We start from the raw sequence: 17,163 nt of genomic DNA, 5'->3' as shown, positions 1-17,163 counted from the left end.
CAGTGTTGGTGGCAATGTCAGAAAAGAGGGCAGAGAGTGCTAAGAATTACAATTACACATACATGTATATGTGTATTACATATTATGTACACATATATGCGTGTATATGTGTATAAAAGCCAAGGTGCAGATACCAATCTAATTCTGATGCTATCTACTTAACCAACCCTTCACTTCCCAAATTTGCCTTCTTTCCTGATACCCTCCCCATTCTTCATCTGATAGTAAAGATGGAAACTTCACTTGTGCCCCTATTTAGCTTTTTGCCCAAGACTTTGCAAATTTTAGCATTATTATCTTGGTTCTTTTTAGCAGTATCATTTGTATCCACATAAATTGCCAGAAGGCTTCCTTTGGGTCACAGCTAAAATTCCACCTATGGGAAGCCTATCTCAGTCCCTTTTAATTCTAGTTCCTTCCCTCAGTTAAAGACTTCTATTTATCCTGTAAATGGCTTGCTTATACGTAGTGCATTAGATTGGGAGTTCCTTGAGGGCAGAAGCTGTCTTTTGTCTTTCCATCTCCAGTGCTCAACACGATGCCTGGCACATAGTACATGGCACATAGTACCTGGCACATAGTACCTGGCACATATTGACTAACTGACAGAATTGGGTAGTAATCATCTAGTTGGACAAGTCTTAAAAACTTCCTGATCACATCTTGGACACATGTCCTTAGAAAACAGCAGATCCCTCTACTGTTACTAACAGTATGAAAAACAGTTACTTTACTACCTCTCAGTAGGGAGTTGCTAAGCTATGGTTTGCATTTCTTCTTCTGACCTTTACTGGATGATTTCTCAGCCAGTAGCACCCATGGATCCATGTGATTATTGCTCAGAGGATAGTTTTCTCCTCAAAGGGCCTACATTCTCCTCTTCAGGAAGAACCACAGATCTGTTATTTAGACTCGTGTTCAGTGGTTGTTCTTTCTTTTTCCTTTATGTGACTGACATTTCACCCTTCAGTCTGACGCAGGTCAGCATCCCCCTCTGTCTGTTTAGTTTCTTATTTTCTCACTGAAAATAGTCTCTCTCCCTCCCACCCTCCCCACTCCCTAACTTAATGGAACATTTCCTTCTCCTGATAATCTAGAGGGTCGTGAGGTTTTCATTGAACTCTTTTAAAACTTTCCTTTTCTAAAACAGAGACCAGTCCACATTCAAACATCACAAGCTCAGAGAAATGAGGTCATCAAAACTTTGTTGACACTCTAGTTCCACATACTGTTTGCAGGGGATTTTCATTTGCAAAAATGTCACTTTCCTCTTTTCATCTATTTAGTACTTTAACAGTTATATCCAACTTTCTTTTCCTTGTCTTACTAACCTCGTACCTTGAATAACTAAACTGTTATACTTACATTTTCTAATCATATGCCTTCTCCTTCTCTTCTAGCCCTACCCCTCCTTCTACTTCTCTTCTGGTCTTTCTCTTTCTTTTTTTTTCCATCCAAGTTATTCTACTTTGCCTTCTCTTTCTTCACGGGACCTTTATCTTTTTCCTTCTGTTCCTCCTCCTCTTCCTCCTTAGATCCTTCTCTTTCATCTCAAATTCTTTTCTTGTACCTCCTTTTCCTCTTTATTTTTCTTCCTTCACCTTCTTCTTCTTCAACTTCTTCTCAAGTTTTCCAAATTTCTCCTCACTAAATTTATTTTCTGGCATCTTTCACAATTTCTTCTCCTCATTCTTCAGCTCCAGTCTTTCTCCTACTACCTTTCCCATATAACCTTACTGCATGGAAATCCCAAAGGTTCTTGATTTTTGGGGGGAAGAATAATGGGAACTACTTAAAATAGATAGAAGTACTAAAACAGTATAGTCTAAATCTCACCCTCTCAAAGGGAAATCAATGAGATCTGTCATGCTAAAAACAAAGACATTGTTTTTGCTGCACTTGGGTATTCATAATTAAAGGCAGGAATTTAGAAGAAAGTATCTAATGAAGAGTCCTTGGAATCTCTAACTCTTTTGTTCTTACCCTCAGTCTAATTTCCATGGTAACCAAGAGCATTATGGGAGCTCCCTCACCCCTGAGTGACACAGCTTCTTTGTGATATTATTGGGTAGAGTCCCCAAAATAGGATTTGACAGGTTCTAAAAGGAATTTTATAACCCAGTCTGGTAGGTGGCTGGGAATCTCTAGCCAGAAATAGAAGGGTTAGTAAAAAACAAACAAACAAACCTGAATTATAAATTAGGTTTCTGGTGGCCTTTTCTGGATGCTTGGATACGTATAATTATTTTAGCACCTGAACTATATTTATGGCCTAAAGGATATTAACCCTCACTTGGCTGTGGTCTTACATGGTAGCAGAGAGCAGCAGATGGATCCAAGTATTTCAAGAGGTGAAGACCATCAAACACAACTATATACCAGCAGAGATGCACATCAGAGATGACATGACACCCAGAAGAGACAGCAGGGACATGATGGTCATCAGAGTACAGAAGATTGGTATGATAACATGAAGGGAAGAGGCAACTCTACAGCATCAGAGTTATGAGTAATAATAATTGTTGATTAATCAGTGAGTTATCCTGGGCATCCATGTACCCTGGTCAAATGCAAACCTGCTACACATGTGCCTGAGCTGTATACATTGCCTTGCATGTCTTCATATATGTGCTTTCAACCTGTGTACTCCTATGCATATTCCTTACATATGTATTTCTGAGTGTGTGCATATACTCACAGACAGTATTGTACCTGTGGGAGAATATACCTCTGGGTATGAGGAGCTCTTTTCTTATCAATTTACTCTGCTATTTGATTGAATGTTTCGCTTTGAATTAATCTGTCCTTTATGATTGGCTTATCAGAAGGGTACTTATTGATGGTGGCTCACAAGCTCTGGTTTTGAATGGGTCCTGACCCACAAAGTGCCTTGAACCTAGAGTAGCTTGGTTGGACACATACATGGGAGTGAGGGGTGAGGTCCCAGGTGCTACATTACAAAATAGGCTGGAAATGAATGGAAATGACATGAGCGTGGGCAACAAATAGGAACAGAGTAAATTTTTGTGAGACATGGAGCAGAAGACCTTGATGACTCATTATTTTGATGTGTTAAGGAGTATATATGGGGTGTGGGGGGGATTAGTGTTGTGTGAAAGAAGCTGAGCTCTAGTAATTGTGTAGATAAGCAAGGTGTTCTTGGGAGCACTATTCCTAGTGGAGAAAGTTCTGAACTCAGAAAGGCCCTTCTTTCCTGCTGACATACCCCAGGGCTCCACTGGGAAAATTAACTCTGAGTCTTGGTAGAAAAGGACAAAATGATATCAAGAAAGATAGTATAGTTGGCAAGTTAGGTACCTCAGACAGACAAATCTGAATATACAAGGGGTTGGCTGACTAAATAGTACTATCTTGGCACTTGTTGAGTAATTACTGTTTTCAGATTTATTTAGAGACTTGCTGTTCACCCTCTACACCCACATTAAGAAGAAAATTGGTATACAGTAGCAGGCAGAAGTGAAAATGCACAAGAGAAAAGGTTGCTAGGCAGGAAGGAAGGATTACTATCTCTGAACTCAACATTTCAAGGGGTTATGTAGTACCTCTCATTATTCTTTCTCATCCTGTTTCTAATATTAGAACTTAGGGATGCTTAGTAGCATCTAGAAAGTGTCTTAAATGCCACAAGCTTCCTTGCAACCCAAATGTATCCATAAATGATACATTACTTCATCCTAATGATATAAAAAATGATGTAACACATACTACTTTAATAACTCTCAGGAAGAGCCATGACTAGACATACTTTCATATGAGACAAAAAGAGATGAATGATAGACAGGCAGCACTGGTACTGAGAGAGGGATGGTCTAAGTCCCATCAAGTGAGTGTTGTGAGAAGCTATTGCATTCTTAAGATATTTATTGTGGTGATGTGACTTGGGGAGGATGACCCTCAAGTGCTTTTGCCACACAATGGTGTGTGCTGGCAGACATGCAAACACTATGGCAAAGAACTACACCCTCTCCTCATATTTGACATGCCCTGATTGCTCCATCTAGTTATGGATCTGGGATGAGGTCACTAGTCCACAATGTAAACACAGAAGAAGTCTTTGATCATCAAGATGATTATAGAGCCATCCATTAATACATTCAGTATCCATGACAGCTCTGGATTGGCTGAAAGAGTCAGATGCCATTTCTGACTTTTTCATTCTTGATTGATCTTTTGCTTCATTATGATTCCCAGTTCCATAATAAAGTTCTCATTTTAAGGGTCTCCTCAGATGCTGCTGAATTGCTGGCTGTTTCCTTTTCATTCTAATCTTCACAGACTCTTCTGACACATTTGTTTTCATTCATGGGCTTTTGTTCAATGACTTTTAGATGTGACTTCTCAGTCCCCTACTATGTTCTCTTGATTCCATCAGGTGATTTTATGTTACATGCTACAATGGAAAGGATTTTAAACTTGTGGTCAAGAGAACTGAATTCGACTTCTATTTCTGCCATTTACTGACTGTGTCACTTTGACCAGGTCACATGACCTTTAGGAGCTTCAGTTTCTTCATGGGGTTCCTAGGAAGATGAATGAATTATAAATGAATGAATGAAAAAGTATTTATTAAGTGCTTCCCATGTGTCAAACACTGTTCTACTAAGCATTGAAGATACAAAAACAAATGTGAAGATTAATCCTGCCCTCACCAAACTTACTTTCTAATAGGAAGAAGCAAGACATAAAGGGGAATAGTCACCAACAATGTATATTTTTCACTTAGAAAGTTACAAGGATAATGAGTGCAGTCACAGGAGGGTAAATTGATATATTCTTTCTATAGCAGTGACAGTGCTGATCTGATTGTAGTTCCAGAACTGGAAAATGATGGCAAATAGACTAGAGATGGTGAAAGAGTAAAGTGAAGCATGGCTAGAGCAGGCATCCTGGTATAGAGGGCCACAAAGACATTCACCAATGAGGACCTTAGGAGAACCAAGACAGGAGTTCTGGAGCTGAAAGAGTTAAATCTCCCAGGGCATGGTCTCTGATCCAGGTGCTGAGATGGCTGGCAAAAAGTTGGCAGCAAAGTAAGATCAAATGAGAGAATCTTTGGGAAAGGGAGTGGAAAATTGTAAAGTGCTATACAAATATAATAATGTAATGTACTCTTATTTTTCTATATGCTCTTAAGCATATCTGTAACTTAGAATTCTGGCACCTGGGTAAAATTGAGTTGGTAGGCAGAGAGGACATGGAGATCTTGAAGCCACTTTTTGGGGAGGTGCTGGTATTGCTAACTAAACAATTGATCAATCCAAAAGCATTTAAGTACCTACAATGTGCCAAGCACTGTGCTAGATGCTGGGGATAAAAAGACAAAAACAATTCTTGTCCTCCAAAAGCTTACATTCTATTGGAAGAGACCACATATACATAAATAAGTATATACGAAATTTATGCAAAATAGATGCAAGTTATTGGTAGCGGGGGGTTTGGGCATTAGCAGTCAGAGAGATCAAGAAAGGCTTCATGTAGAAGATGTTATCTGAACTGAATTTTGAAGAAAACATCAAATTCTCAAAATTGGAGGTGAAAAGGGAAATCATTCCAGGCATGGGAGACAGCCAGCATAAAGGCAGAGATGGGAGTCAATTTGATCCTGTGACTGATTGTGGGTATCATGGGTGGCATGGACCCCAAGTCAGTTTATCCTTGTCTTATGCAGTACAGCAATCATAGTGATGGAGGGAACATCATTTCTAGGATAGAGTCATGATTGTAGAGAGGCAATGGAGAGTAGCAGCTATAGTGCACAGTGCAGGGCTAGGAGAGACAGTGAAGCCAGGAAAAAATCAATAGCAATAGTAGAAGTAAGCACCTTAAAGTAGGGATTATTTCTTTGTACTTCTATTGCCAGTGCCTGGCATACAGTAGATACTTAATAAATGCTTATTTATTGATTAGTTGATGTGGGCCTGATGTCAGAAAAACATTCTAAGAATTAGAGCTGTCCAAAAGTGGGATAGGTTGCCTTGGAAGGTGATTGGTACCTTTTTATTAGAGGTCTTCAAACAGAGATTGTTAGACTAGTTGGTTATATTATATTGGGAATTCTTTTTCAGGTAAGGGTTAGACTAGGTGGCCATTGAGATTTCTTCTAACTCCCAAATTCTGTGAAAAAAGAGACTATTGTAGAGAGGAAGCTTCCTCTCTGGTACAGATATTGGTTTCCTGTTCTGGTTACAGTGCCTCCAATGAGCATCTTGATTCCTGCAGTTTATATCTTGCTTCTCCTTTGTCGTTTAGGTTGATTCCCTCTCCTGCCTTTATGCTTTTCTCTCTCTCTTTTTAAAAAAAAATGCTAAAATCCAAACCTCTTAAGACGATTAGTAAAAACTAGAAACAAAGGAGAAATACAGGTAAAGCTGAAGAAGGCAGGAAAACAAACAAGCCTTAAACACCTTAGGATCTGGTATACTGAAATATAAAGGTTATCACACCAAGCCTAAAACTACTTTTTTGTTTATTTGTTTCTCCAAATATTTCCAACTGGAAGATGAGAGTTTGTGTTCACAAGTCATAGAGTCTCATCCATGTAAATATTTGTAAATAGTCTACCAGTCACTGAATCCCAACAAAGTCTCTATTCTATTTACCTGAGAGGAAACTTCAGTGTTCCTCAACCATAGAGACTAAATAAGAACTGGCTGAGGGCCAGAGAGCTGATTGGTGAGACTGAGGTCTAGAACTCAGACTTTCAGGCCCGTGGTATGGTCCACCAGACCACATGGTTTCAGTAGCTTTTCTGAAAGAGAACTCTATTACTTGAATGGTTTATGCTGTTCTTCTCTTTGTCCCACAACCTCCTCCTCAAAGGAGTCTATGAGGCCCTCCTGCTTAAAGACCATTCACTTTTGTAATGGACCTCAGTATGTGTGGAGGATACTATCCAAGGCCTGTGGATATGTAGAGAACAGACAACACCCCAGCCACTAAGGTTATCAGTGAGCTGCATAAAGGCATAGAGGGCAAATTTATTAAATTTCCCAATGACTTAAAGCTGAAATGGATAGCTAATACATTCAAAGGTGAGTCAGGATCCTTAAAGATTTTTGACCGACTAGAATGTTGGACTGAATCTACTAATCTTTAATAGGAATAAGTGTAAAGTCCAAACTCTGGGTACAAAAAATCAATTTCACAAGTACAAACTAGAGGAGGCACACCTAAAAAAATAGACCTGGTGGTTTTAGTTAGCTACACAGTGAATATGAATCAACAACATGATATAAAAGCCAACAGAGCAACTTTAGCATGCATTAAGAGAGACAGAGAATGCAGAATGAGGGAGGCAATAGATCCACCATGATCTGCCTCAGTAAGGCCACATCTGAATTACTGTGTTCACTTTGGGACAGCCTCACTTTTACAAAGGACATTGAAATGATGGAATTCATAGAGAGAACATTAACTTTGTTGGGGAAGGGCCTTGAAATCATGTCATATGAAGATCAGTTGAATAAATTGGATATATTCACATAAGCAGGATGAATAGTGTTTTACTTGTGGGGGGAGATAGAGCCAAGGTAGCAGCATAGAAGCATGGACCTGCTACAGCTCTCCCCCCAAACCCCTCAAAAAAACCTGTAAAAATACTCTAAACAAATTCTAGAGTAGCAAAAGCCACAAAATGACAGACTGAAGCAAATTTCCAGCTCAAGACAATCTAGAAGATCAATAGGAATTGTCTATTGCACCAGGCTAGGAGTGGAGTACAGTTAAGTGTGGACCATGCTGGCACTCACTGAGCAGGAGCAGATCTTAGTGAAGTGAATCACTGGTGACTACCATGGATTCCAGACTTCTCAACTCACAAACGCTAAAGACAGCTTCAAAAGTCAGTGGGAAGGATCTCTCACCTGGATGACAGGGCAGCATGGTTGGGCTCCAGAACCAGCCTCAGACCCAGCTCCTGCAATAGTCCCAAGGCAGGGGCTGCTTCTGGAGCCCTCAACTTAACAAAGCTCAAAAATCAAGTAATTGGCAGAAAAAATGAACAAACGGGAAAAAGAAACAGACTATAGACTCTTATTTCTTGATGAAGTATTTTCTTATGTCACTGATGATGAGGAAGATAAAAACATACAGCCAGAAGAAGACAACAAGCCAAAGCTCCAGCATCCAAAACCTCTAAGAAAAATATGAATTAGTCTCAGGCCATGGAAGAGCTCAAAAATGATTTTGAATATCAAGTAAGAGAAATAGAAGAAAAATTGGGAAGAGAAATGAGAGTGATGCAAGAAAATCAAGAAAAAATCGTCAACAACTTGCTAAAGGAAACCCCCCAAAAATGCTAAAGAAAATAACATCTTTAAAATTAGACTAATCCAACTAACAAAAGAGGTCCAAAAATCCAATGAGGAGAAGAATGCCTTAAAAAGCAGAATGAGCCAAATGAAAAAAAAGGTCCAAAAGTTCACTGGAGAAAACAATTATTTAAAAATAGAATGGAGGAAAAGGAAGCAAGTGACTTTATGAGAAATCAAGAATGAAAAATAGAAGACATTGTGAAGTATCTCACTGGAAAAACTGACCTGGAAAATGGATCCAGAAAAAATAACTTAAAAATTATTAGATTACCTGAAAGCCATGATCAAAAAAAGAACCCAATCATCATCTTTCAAGGAATTATCAAGGAAAATTGCCCTAATATTCTAGAATCAGAGGGTAAAATAAAAATGGAAATAATCTATTAATCACCTCCTGAAAGAGATCCCAAAAAGAAAACTCCTAGGAATATTGTAACAAAATTCCAGAGTTCCCAGATCAAGGGCAAAATATTACAAGCAGCCAGAAAGAAACAAAGTATTATGGAAACACAATCAGGATAACACAAGATTTAGCAGCTTCTGCACTAAGGGACTGGAGGGCTTATAGAATATGATATGCCAGAGATCAAAAGAGATAGGATTAAAACCAAGAGCCACCTACCCAGAATAACTGAGTATAATACTTTAGGGGGAAAAAATGGAACTTCAATGAAATAGAGGACTTCCAAGCATTCTTGTTGAAAAGACCAGAGCTGAATAGAAAATGTGACTTTCAAATACAAGAATCAAGAGAAGCATGAAAAGATAAATAAGAAAGAGAAACCATAAAGTTGAGCTGCTTACACTCCTACATGGAAAGATATTTGTAACTCCTGAAACCTTTCTCAGTATTAGAATAATATTAGAATATATATATATATGTATGTATATGTGTATGTGTATATATATGTGTATATGTGTATAACATACACACTCAATTGGCTATGGAAGTTTATCTTACCCTACAGGAAAGCAGGGGGGAAGGGGATAAGAGAGGGGGGATAATAGAAGGGACAGAAGATTGCGGAAAGGGGTAATCAGAAGCAAACACTGTGGTAGAGGGACGGGTCAAAGGACAGAATTGAATAAATGGAAGGCAGGACACGGTAGAGGGAAATATAGTTAGTCTTTCATACCATCACTCTTACGGAGATGTTTTGCATGACCACAAATCAATCTTTATCGGATTGCTTGCCTTCCCAATGAGGGTGGGTAAGGAGCGGGGAAGGGAGAGAATGTGGAACTCAAAGCTATAAAAATGAATGTTAGAGGCTGTTTTTACATGTATCCAGGAAATAAGATATATAAGCAATGGGGTATAAAAATCTATCTTACACTACAGGAAAATAGAAAGGAAGGGGCTGGGAGGGAGTTGATTGAAGGGAGGGTAGATTGGAGGAAAGGGCAATCAGAATACAAGCTGTCCTGGGGTGGTATTAGGGGGGAGATGGGGAGAAAATTTGAAATTCAAAATTTTGTGGAAGTGAATGTTGAAAACTGGAAATAAATAAATTTATATATATAAAAAAATACTAGTGTTTATTTTGCTCCAGATACTAGAAGGTAGAGAGATGAAGATTTTAGCTTGATGTAGGGAAGACCACGTAATAGTTTTCCAAAAATGGAATAGGCTTCTTCTGAAGAAAATAGGTTTTCTGTTACCTTTGGGCATCAGACAAAGGTTGGATAATAGCTTGTTGAGGATGATATAAAGAAGATTCTGCTACAAGTACAGATTGAATTAGATGGCCTCCGAGCTCCCTTCTGTAATTCCATGTGAATCTGTGACCTTGTCAAATTCATAGCTATTGATTACTGAACTTAACAAGTTCATTGCTCATGTTTATCTCACTGGCTTTCCTAGGGTGAGGCCCCATCCTAGAGCAGAAAACCACTCTTGATGTACTGTGAGAGCCCTGTAGGCATGGACGTTACTTTTGCCTACCTTGCCTGTTGTTTGTGAAACCTGCCTATTCTAATAACACAGTGATTACAGAAGGATGTCACCTTCAATAAGTCAAATGCTCAGTGTTCAAGATAGTACGTTCTACTTCTCATTCTGCTGTTCACCTTTTCAGAGAAAGTCACTTTGCTCCTGGGCCTAATCCTGCCCATCAATCAGATAAAGGCATTATAAATATGTCTTATAGCTGTTGGGAGGAAGAAATAATATCGAGAAAAGAAAAATACATCTTTAGGCAGAGTAATAAGATTGAATTTGAGTCGGCTGTCTCATAAAGATATGACTGTGACATTCAATTCCAGTAAAATCCATTTTTACATAATACTCCACAGAAAGGCCAGGTTTATTAAATAAAACTGACTTGTAAAGGATATTTGAACAACATCAGCTTCTTCTTTGTTGGCTCCAACATGCAGTCAATTACAAATTTTTGCCAGTTTTTCCTTCATAATATCATTCATATTTTCTTTGATTTTGGGCCCATAACCATGGTTACAAAGCCTATATCACCCCATGTATAAACTGCTTAATGGCCTTCTATATTATATTCCTGCCTTGAGGCTCTGTCCCTCAAATCCAGGGAATCTTAATATTTTTAGTGTCATGGACTCTTTGACAGTCTGGTAAAGCCCATGCATCCCTTCTCAAAATAATGTCTTTAAATACATCCAATAAAATACACAGGATTACAAAGTAAACCAATTATATTGAAATACAATTATAATATATTTTTAAAAAGTGCAAAGGTCTTGGGTTAAAAACCCCTGCTCTAATCTACTTGAGCCTGTGTTTTACTTTAATTTACCGTAATTTCATTGCTATGTATATTCTCTTCACCAATGAAGATTTATTTTTATCCTGTGTTTTTTGTTATTTAGTCATGTCTGACTCTTCATGACCCTGTGGAACCCTAGCACACTAATACTATCTATGGGATTTTCTTGGCAAGGCAACTAAAGTAGTTGCCATTTCCCTCTCCAATGAATAAAGGCAAACAGAGGTTAAGTGACTTGCCCAGGGTCATGTAGCTAGTAAATGTCTGTAGCCAGATTTGAACTCAGGTCTTCCTGACTCTAGACCCAGGTATACCCTCTGACACTTACCAACTGTGTGACCCTGAGCAAGTCATTTAGCCTCTACCAGCCTCAGTTTCCCCAGCTGTAAAAAGAGGATAATAATAGCACCTACTTTAAACAATTCTTAAAATGACTAAATGAGGTAATATTTGTAAAACACTTAGCACAGTACCTGACACATAGTAGGTGCTTAATAAATGCTTGTTTCCTTCCCTTTCATGTCTTTTAATATCTCAAGGGTATCCATTTGTGCTAAACCACTTGTTTTATCCATCTGCTGTATTTCATTTTTACTATGAGCAGCCTTCCTGCTTTCCAGTAATCTATCTGTTCATGATGTCTTCCATTCTTCTTCTCGTTCTTAAGTCATCATCGGTAAAAATTCTGCATCCCATTCACACTCAGCACTAGTCTTTGAGTCGTTAAGATCATCTGAATTTTTCTGAGACCAGTACACTCAATGATTTGCAGCCACATCGCCTCATCAGGAGAATACTGATATTAGAAGGTGGCCTTCTGGAGGGAAGGGATTTTCTTGTTCTGGGTCTTTGTATGAAAAGGAAGCCACGCAGTGCCAATAATCTTTTTTTAAACTGGACCTATGATTTCACTTGTGAAAGGAACAACTCCAGTTGGGGAGGCTACTTTCTCCACCAGCACAGATTGGTAGTAATTCTGTAACTTATAGTCTTCAAAAGTGGCCTTTATCAAGATTCGTAGAGGGAATTCAATTTGATAAGGTCTGGGAGTAGTTCTGCTATGTCTTGAGGAACTTAAGAAAATAAAGGAAAGAGAGGGAATGAGGAATATACTGGGTAGCCCGAAAGAGAGGAAAGGATGGTTATATAAAAATTATCTCATATAATGAGGGTGCACAAGTAGATATCTATATAAGAAGGGCCTTTCTCTCCACTCATGCTACTACCACCTTAGTTCAGGCCTTCATCCTCTCTTGGCTAGATTATCGCAACAGCTTCCTAATTGATCTCCCTGTCTCAAGTCTCTTATCACTCTAATCCATTCTGTACATTGATGCCAAAGAACTTTTCGATAAATTCACATCTAACCATGTGACTCCTCTACTTAATCTCCAATGGCTTACTATTATTTTTAACCTGGGATCCATAAACCCCCCAAAGATCCATAGACAGATTTCAGAGGGCCTGTGAAATTGGATGATGGGAAAAAATACAACTTTATTATCAATAACCTTTGACTTCCCTTATAATCCTCTGCGTTTAAAATTTATGCATTATTCTGTGGAGTCCATAGACTTCACCAGACTACTGAAAAGATTCATGACACAAAAATGGTTAAGAACTGCTGTAGGATAAAGTATAAACTCTTCTGTTTAGCTTTTAAAGTATTACACACCCTGAGCTCAGTCGCTACTAGTCTTCCCCCAAAGACCTTGCATTGATTTTGTATCTACTGCATGGAAGTGTTGTCTTCGCCTAAGGATATAAACTCCCAGAGGACAGGAATGGTCTCCCCCCACACACCTAAAATAGTGCTTGGCATATAGTAAGTGCTTAATAAATACCTCTTGAGCAAATTATTTACTTCTAAATTATTTGATACTATCAAAGGAGGCCTGTACTTTGGGGAAAATCGAACCTTGGTCAAAGAATATATAGTTTTCCTTTGATAGATTTTTCTATTTTTTTATTTCAATTCATTCTATTTCTATTTTTCTATTTATTTATTTCTATTTCAATTCATTTTCCATTTTTTAATTTCAATTTTTTTTCTATTTTTTCTCTCAATTTTCTATTTCAATTCATTCATAAAGAAATGATAACAATGCTAAATAACAAACATATCCTTATTTACCTTAAAAAAAAACCATAGCAACTACAAAATAGGTATTGCTGAATGTATCACGGCAATTACAATTTCAGGAAAAAACAGGATCTGAGGTAAGATTCAAACACAGGTCTTTAAGATCAGTAGTCTAATCACAGTGATGTGCCTGCATATTCTGTAACACTAGTGAATACTTTCAATGAACAGGTACCTCATTTGATGTTAATACTTAGAAGATTATTGAAAAATATCTCCATAATCTAATTGGTCAGGAAATTGTATAATTTTTATATACCTATGAGAGACACCTCATCTGATAAAGGCTGCATTTTGCTTTTCCAAGGAAAATTCTTTCATGAAATTAATAAACAAAATTTTAACCAGATCTAATATTCTCTAGGTTTCTCATTTGTGGTTTACTGTAAAAAAAATGCCTGTAAAAGGCTTCCTGGCTAAATCTGTCCATCCAAATTCACATTGTGGTATAGATGATAAGCATCTTCATTTACTTTGTTTTTATGATTAGGCTTATCTCTTTTGAATGATTGCAGAATTCACATGTGAGGCTTTGAATTGTTCCCAGGAAGGATACAATGAATATATTATTACTTTTGGACAGGATCATAGATTTAGAATTGAAAGGGATTACATAGTCCATCAAATTCAACACCATCATTTTACAGATGAGGAAACTGAGGCACAGAGAAGTTAATGACTTGCCCAAGGTCACACACCTAGTAAGTGTCTGAAGTGGGATTTGAACTGGGGATATCCTGACTTCATAGTCTTATGTTCTATTCCAGTATTCCACATGTGAAAATGTGTCTAATAAGAACGTATGTGTAGAACCCATATAAGACTGCATGCCATCTTGGGGAGGGAGGGGGAGAAAATTTAAAACTATGGAAGTGATTACTGAAAACTGAAAACAAATAAATTAATTATACAAACAAAAAGACTAGCTCTGGGTCAATATCCATGTTTGCTAGAGGCAGGATTTAAACTGAGGTCTTCCTAACTTGAAGACCAGCTCTCTAACCACCATGCTAGATTGTAACTGTAGAATCTTATCGCTGATAAGAAATAGCTCATATTTGGTCCCAGCACCAACCATCCTAAATAACACTGGTTTTTAATGGTTAACACCTTAGATGAGCATGTGACTCCATGTTTTCTTCCTTTTTTTGATGCTGATATTCACTGGATTCCTGATATCACTGGATTCACAAACTATATTTAAGATTGCCTTTGTCACAGAATCTTGTATGATTTTAGAATATATGTGGGACACAAATTGAGGCTTAGAGGGTAAGTGACTTGGCCACAATTACACAACTAATAAACACTAGAATTTGGATATAAACTTGGGGCTTCTCCTGACTCCAAGTTCAGCATTTTCTTCACTGTAACACATAGCTACCAGCATTCTGGAACCAAAGACTTATTCATGTACCAAGTTCCTAATACCATGCCAATGTTTCAGCAAGTCCTGGATTTCCCACAGCAAGTAAACACATCTTCCCTGACATCCTTTTCTTGATTGCTGGCCAAGATTCTAAGCCCCAGGACTATGGCTCCCCCATCTTCTGGGTCATGAGAGAGAGGAAAAAAGCTTTTCCCTTGGGAGGCCTTCACACTTTGGACAGATGATTGTGAAATAATCTGACAGTCCCTTAGGGTGATAAGTTTGGCTTGATACTAGAGGGAGCAACAGAAACTGCAGAAAATAAGACTTGACTACTGGTTGGTTGATTTAATTGTTTCACACTTGTGGAATTTTTCATTTGATATTGACCTCAAGATAATGTAATAATAGCTGACATTTATGTAGCTTTTTAAGATGTGTGAAGAGTATTATATTTATTCTACTGACCAAAAAAATCACATTGTAAAATGTTTTCCCTTACAACAAACCTTTAAGGAGGCATTGCAGGTATTATTAGCTCCACGATACAGATAAGGAAACCGAGGCTGTGAGAGATTAAGTGATTTCATGAGGATCCCATAGCTAATAAGTACCAGAAGCATGATTCAAACCCAGATCCCCTACTGACTCCAAAGTCAACATACTATAGATTACACCACCCTGCCCTGGGATAGCATAGGTATTATTTTGGGTTAATTCCATTGCCTTTTGGATTACTTTGGGGATTCCTTTCATGAAATATGACCATGAGAGAGATTATGAAAATGTTAAACTATTTGCTCTCCTTCAGACTCTTTGGGATGTATATTTGGTGGCAATGATTTATGTGTTTTTATGAGACTTTTAGTTTGGGCTAAGTGGCTCACATTTTTTAAGAACTGACTTTTAAAAAAAAGAAGAAGGTCTTGGGTCTATAGATCAGTGAATTTAATATTTAAAATTTATAACCCTTACAAAATTACATAAAGATAAAAACATCACACTAAGCCTTTAAATTAGGAGTTTTCAACTTAAACAAGCCAGAAAAAAATATATAACCACATTTTGGCCAAATGTTTGAATCTGCTTAAGTAGATTCATGCGCATTCAAATGGAAATTAGACATTTGTAGATAATGTTATCGATTGGCCTGAAATGCATAAGTAACTTTAGAAGTCTTGTAGAGCCATCTTTGAAAAGGATGAAATTAATTTTATTTTTGAAAAATTTGATTTAATTTTTAAAAAGTTTTATTGATGCCTTTTATCTTTACCTAAAAGTCATTTCTGGAAATAACTCCTCACCTAAACCCCAACTCTCCTTTGTAAGAAAGAAAAACAGTTCATCAAAAACCATTAATACAATAACCCCATCTGACAACGTATATGAAATTCTGCCCTAGTTGTCTCCAGGGTCTTGGCAGAGAGGACATAAATATAATTCATTATCTGTTCTCCAAGAACATTACTGGTTTTACAGTTACTTAGAATTTGGTTTTCTTTTACACAGCCTCTTTCTATAATGCAGAGAGAGAGTCTTTACTTTGTTTGGCTATGGGTACACAACAGCTAAGGTATAAATTCATGTTTCCCATGGGTGCATACAGTTGGTCTTGGGACCAGTTTGATGACCATCTACCTCCCTTGTTTCTACCTTTTTAGGGTGGGGATTTTTCCAGTTGACACTTTATAGATCACTCCCTTGGCTAATCTTTGACACCCTCTCTAGTATCATTAGTTCAGCAATCTTACTAGCCCAGAGTGCCATACTTAGTGCTTCCTAATGTCTGTGGAAGCCAAGAGTAACCACTAGCAAAGCTATGAAATAAGCAAGGGAGAAAGGGGAAGGATAAGAGAAAGTACTTAAGGAGAAAAGAGAGAAAGGAGAACAAAGAGCAAAGTGGGAGAGAGCTCAGACAGGCACAGATGGTGACAACTCTCATCATCACATCACTGAGAGTCACGTCAGATCTGAGCAACCTTACTAGTAAGGAGAGTAGAGAGCTATTTGTGTTGCATAATTTTAAAGGCCCCAGGCTAAGCCTCCTTTTTCAAAATATCAATTTTATTGCCAGTCACCCCACTACTGAACTTTACTCCCTTGAGTTTTAAAGGTTTTTCAGTTGTCAAGAATCCTTTATTAAATGGAAACAGTTTGGAATATTGGAAAGAAAGCTAGCAGGACTTTTTTTCTTGCTCTGCCTCTGACACATACTATTTCTCCCTGCTAATTATTTCCAATTTATGTTGGGTGTTGCTTGTCCGTACATAGTTTTTTGTATGGTGTCTCCCTCTTTAGACTGTGAGCTCCTTCAGAGTGGAGTCTGAGACCCAGATTAACCTTTTTCCCAAACCCTAGGAGTCACTAAGCCTTGTTAGTTAATACTTTAATAGATAGAAATTACTGAATCTAGGGAAGGGGGCTCAAGATAGGCATCTAAGAGATGAGGAGAAAGAGGGTGCTAAGGAAGGGGAATGCAGCACCTTGGCAATGACTGGGGCAGAGAGGCAGTAAACTCCAGGACATTGGGTATTTTGGAGAAGGAGGTCCCCAACTTTAGTCCCTGAGCAGGCACTAACA

The 17,163-nt window shown here is 38.0% G+C and overlaps 1 protein-coding gene across 4 annotated transcripts in view; it reads right to left on the bottom strand.

Annotated features, from left to right (window-relative positions):
• The window catches only part of VIT (vitrin), a 147,219-nt gene that overhangs the window by 93,210 nt on the left and 36,846 nt on the right, over window positions 1-17,163 (bottom strand). The gene's annotated exons all lie outside the window — the stretch shown is intronic.

Source organism: Notamacropus eugenii, chromosome 1, assembly GCF_028372415.1.
Source record: "Notamacropus eugenii isolate mMacEug1 chromosome 1, mMacEug1.pri_v2, whole genome shotgun sequence".
Classification (NCBI taxonomy): Eukaryota; Metazoa; Chordata; class Mammalia; order Diprotodontia; family Macropodidae; genus Notamacropus; species Notamacropus eugenii.
This window is presented reverse-complemented; position numbering and strand designations above follow the sequence as displayed.